We start from the raw sequence: 5,358 nt of genomic DNA on the forward strand, positions 1-5,358 counted from the left end.
ATCAGCAAACTGGGATCATAAAGCACACCACAGACACAAGATTTGGAGAGGCACACAGACACTGACTGCTATAACTTGTAGAGAGTTGGAAGCAAAAGACTCTGAGAGAATGAATACTGGCATATGAAAACATAAACTGTAATTGATAAATTCCTGGAGAAAGAGCGGGAAAGTTGAGACTTAAAAAATCTGAGAGGGTAGGGAGGAAATGCTCAGCTGTAGTGCCTGTTAGGATTTAATGTGAGGTGAATGAAATACATAAGCGTAGCCCCTTTTAGCCTTCTTGTCTCACTTAAGAGTTGGGAAAACTAACGTACTTGTTCTGATCACAGTCTAGGGATATAAGTTTACTAAAATGATTGAGTTATAAAATTATGTGACCTTGTCATAGAATTATAGATGCTTCCCCTAACCCACATCTGATTATGTATTATCAACACATCAACAGGATTACTCACTACAGTTTTTTTTACCCAGAGTACAATACCTAATTAAAAAAAAAAAATACAAGGCATTCTAGAGGGAAAAGAACAAAGCAGAAACAGTTTATAGAGATACACCAAGTATCACACCTTGGCTCAGATAAGCCCAGGATGTTGAAACTCAGACTGGGAATTTAAAATCACTATGATTAATTGTTCAAGATTGAAGAAAATGAGAAGGCTGCTCTAAAACTCCTAAGCAAAAATAAATATTTATAAAAGATATATCTTATAAAGTACTATTTTCCAAAAATATACAAAGATCTTTTAAAATTCAATAACAAGAAAACAATCCAATTGAAAATTGGTCAGAGATCTGTTCACGTAACTAGAATTTAGATATAGAATTTAGACTAATGGAAAAATAAGTATACGAAAAGACATCCAACATCATATTTCACCAGAGAACTACAAATTAAAATGATAAAATACCACTTTGTAAATTAAAATAACAAAGCTACAAAGCAGTGGCAACACCAAATGCTAAAGAGGACATGCAACAAACGGAACTCTCATTCATTGCTGGAATGCAGATCATATTTCTGAAGACAGGTTGTCAGTTTCTGACAAAACTAGACATATTCTTACCATGTGATCCAATGATTAAACTGGCTGGTGTTTACCAAAATGAATTTCAAACTTATGTCCACAAAAAATTACATGGAAATGCTTATAGCAGCTTTATTCATAGTTGTTAAAACTCAGATGCAACCAAGATGTCCTTCAGAAGATAAATGGAGAAACGAACTGCCAAATCCAGAACATAAAAAATTGAGTATTATTAATCATGAAAAAATAAGCTACTGAACCTCAAAATGCTACAGAGGAGCCTTAAATTTACATGTTAAAAGAAAGAAGTCAAAATGCAAAGCAGACAACTCGCTGTTCAATTCCAGTTATTGGCATTCTGAGAAGAAAACACTTGAGGAGGAAATAAAAGGATTAGTGGTATCTAAGACTAAGACGCGGGTGGGTAAATAGGTTGTGCACAGAGGGCTTCTAAGGCATTGAAACTATTCTGTAAGATAATGTAGTAATAGAAACATATCAATATACATTTGTTAAAACCCACACAATGAACAATAAGAGTGAAAATGCAAGCTACAGATTTGGGGTTATTGGATGATAATAATGGCTTCACCTGTAATAAAAAGAATGCCTCACGATGATGTGAGAAAGGCTATGTAAGAGATCTTTTCAGTTTTGCTGTATACCCAAGTCTACTGTAAAAATAAAGTTTATGTTAATATGTGAAGGGTAGTAATGGAAAAATCAAACAGCATAGAGGAATAGAAATAAGCAAAAAAGTGGAAATTCTAAAAATCAAAAATGCTAGGGAAAAAAAGTTTTAGTAGAAATGGAGAATGCTTTTGACTAAAACAAACACTTCCAAAACCAAAATGAGAAGAGAAAAGAAAAGAGTGAAAAGATAAAACAAATATAAGAACTATGTGATAAATATAAAAGATATAACATATGCACAATGGAAATACTAACTGGAGAGTTACAAATAGAAAGGATGCTGAGTCCAGTGCAGCTCTTAAAATTCTAGAGGGAGGACAGTGGAGGATAAAACAATGGAGACAAGAGTTAGAAAGCTGAGGTATTGACATGCCCAAGCAAGTAACTTGGTGAAGGTGGGGAAAGAGTGGAGACAGCAGAAAGAAGGCTTGAAAAGGAAAGCCACTATGGCAGACCCCCTAGAGGCTGCAGTCTCCTGGGATGGAATGATGGAAGGCAGGGACTAAGCCCTGAAAGTGACTGCCTTCCCCCCAGGCTTCAGCATTTCAGAAATTAAGAATAAACAGAGGCGACACTTAATGTTCACGCGGTGGAAACAGCAGTGGCTGAAAGAAAAGCTGACTGCTAAGAAAAAAACTTTAAAAAGAAAGAGAAGCTCTTGGTGATAAGGCTCCAACAAAACCTGAACCCAAGACTCTTGACAATCAACAAGTCTCTGATGAAACTACAGTAGATCTGACAGTAGATCGCAGTGTTGAAGAGGCTGAGTATGTTCCTTACTTCAGCAGAGAAACTTCTCTCAAGATTCTTGTTACAGCATGTGATAGACCCCACGAGAGAAAGACGAAACTCTGCCAGCAGCTCTCAAAAGTTATGCCCAACTCACATGTTTATTATAGAAGAGGACTGAAAAAAATTATTCCACAGTGCATTTCACGAGATTTCACGGATCTAATTGTGATTAACGAAGATTGTAAAAACGCCGAATTTTGAGTTACTTGCCAAATGGTCAACTGCAGTGTTCATCTTTGAAAAGAAATTAAGAGAAAGGGCAAGGACCCAACAGAACATGTATCTGAAATAATTTTGAATAACTTTACAAGTTTGGGTCATTCAATTGGACGTATGTTTGCTTCTCTTTTTCCCCACAATGCTCAATTTATTTGGAAGATAGGCTGTCACATTCCACAAGCAGAGGGATTACATTTTCTTCAGATTTCATAGGTACATATTCAAGAGTGAAAAGAAAGTGGGAATTCAATAATTTGGCCCATGTTTTAATAATATCTCTTCAGAAAGGAATCTTTGATTCTAAATATGGAGAGTATGAATGGGCCCATAAGACCCAGGAAATGAGCACAAGACGAAGAAAATTCCATTTATAAAGTACTGTAGAAATAAATATTGGATTTTGGTGAACAGCAGCAAAAAGGCCAGGTGGAGCCCCTTTCCAGATTGGAGGAAGGACTGACTGCCAACAACTTCAGGCTGGTGTCTCTGTCTTAGAGCCTGCCAACCACGCACTGAAAGATCTGAAATTGTGAGCCGTAGAAATCTTTCTTACTTTACCCATGGAACATAATGCTAATTTTGTTATAGAGGTGCAGAAACAGGGGTTTATCAGACCCATGTTTATGCTTTAGATTATTTCCATTGATGAATTATTTAGTATTATAAGTTTATTATATTAAGCAGCATTAAACAGGAAAAATATGACAAAATAAAGAAGTGAGCTTTTAATAGTCAAGTGTTTTTTTAAAAAAGCATCAAAATTTTCAACATTGAATTTTTAGGTATATGAAATATAAAAAAGAACAACACAAGTAAATTCTTATATGGACTACAATAAAAATACCAATAGCACTTTATGAAAAAAAAAACCCTTTACTTTAATTATCACACCCTAAGGCAGTCTGCACACATGACAATAGCACGTTCCATAAACACCAATTGCTTACACTGAAAGTGCATGGGCTTTGCCTTCCTCACATTTTTGTAGGACATACTTGACATCTCAGTGGTCTTGCTGTTTTGTCAGGATGTTCTTATATTATACAATGTGTACTTAATAAGAACATAAATATCAATAAGATAAAGTCTTAAATTCTCAATATGTATTGTACATTTAGAATCTACATCAATATTTTCACATCAGCTGTGCACTTGCTTACAAAACCTAAAAGATAACATCATAAATTCCTACAGAAACTATAATAAAAATACCAATAGAACTCTGTAACAAAAATTAGCTTTGCTTCATGTTATGGTTTTTGGCTAGTTGTCCCCCCAAAGCCTCATGCAGTCATGGGACAACTTCTGGAGTTTATGAGTCTTGATCCATTGCTGGGATTATGGGGTTGAGTGTCCTGGGGCAGATACTGTGCATTATGACATAGGGAGGGGAGAGGGGCTAGCTAGCTGTCTGACCTGCTGTCACCTCTTTTGCTGTCTGCTCTTTGCTGCTGCCATGAAAGTTTGCTCTCTACTCTGTGCAGCTCTGTCTTGGAGCCAGTCAAGTATGGACTGAAAACTCGGTAATTGTGAGATAAATAAACCTTTCCTTCATTCATTTTGAGTGTCAGGTATTTATCCTAGCAATGAGATGAGTACCTAAAAGACTTCAATAGTCACTCTCAAGGCAGCCTTTACACATGACAACTGCATGTTCCATGCACAAGTCTCACTGGCACTGATAGCTCATGTGCTTAGCTTTTCTTTTCTAAGTGACAATCTTATCACTTCTCTTTTCTTCCTGTTTTGTTAGGCACTTCCTACTATGCCATGCAACATGCACTGAGCAAGAAAATAAAATGTCAATAAAATAAAATACAAAATAAAATAAGGTAAAATATCAAATTTGTAATGTGTGCTTACAATAGACATCAACATTTCCACATAAGCTTTAATTTGCTTACAAAACCTAAAAGATAGCATCAACAATAAAAACCTATGTGAACTACAATGTAAATACCAACAAAAGTCTACTAGAGAAATAATCTTTGCAACTTTTGCCTCGTTCTCAGGACCCCCAGATCGAGGCCTACCCCAGGTCTGGTGACTGTGTGGAAGAGCTTCTGGCTACCCTGCACCTGCGGGACCTGTCCAGTCCAAACCCAGACACACAGCATAAGTGAGACCCTCTTTGCACCCTTAGGATTCCCCACACCACTCCACAGTCCCCACCACCTCCTGTGAGTAAGTGAAAACGTCTGCCACGTTCTTGAGGGCCCCAGATCCAGCCATAGCCCAGGCCTGGTGAGTGTGTGGGAGACTGTCCCCTCCCCCCTCCTCCCCCTTGTACCCTTCAGACTCAGCTCAGGCCTGGCATACAGGCCTGGAGAGAAAATCTTCAGCTGGAGTCCCTGCAGAGAGAGTAGGGCACAGATCAACCCAGCTAGTCTAGGAGCAGAACACTTTGCCAGAAGGGCAGAACAGGTTCACTTCCAAGAGTAGCAGCAGGAAGGAGCTGAGCACAGCAACCACAACCAAGCCAGGTACACCTGGATAAATTCAAACTTTGTAGATCTGCATCTGAATTTCAGTAGGTGCTAAGGTTATAACTGCACCAAAGCTCTACAACAAAGGTCAGAAGACAGTGCTATACAAAATGATAATGAGAAGGAGCAAAATGCAA

At 37.6% G+C, this 5,358-nt stretch overlaps 1 pseudogene; it reads left to right on the top strand.

Annotated features, from left to right (window-relative positions):
* The window catches only part of LOC101561510, a 100,244-nt pseudogene extending 97,135 nt beyond the window's left edge, over positions 1–3,109 (top strand).
* The last annotated feature ends 2,249 nt before the right edge of the window (positions 3,110–5,358 follow it).

The sequence above is a fragment of the Octodon degus genome, unplaced genomic scaffold (genome assembly GCF_000260255.1).
Source record: "Octodon degus isolate 3935 unplaced genomic scaffold, OctDeg1.0 scaffold00293, whole genome shotgun sequence".
In the NCBI taxonomy this organism is placed as follows: Eukaryota; Metazoa; Chordata; class Mammalia; order Rodentia; family Octodontidae; genus Octodon; species Octodon degus.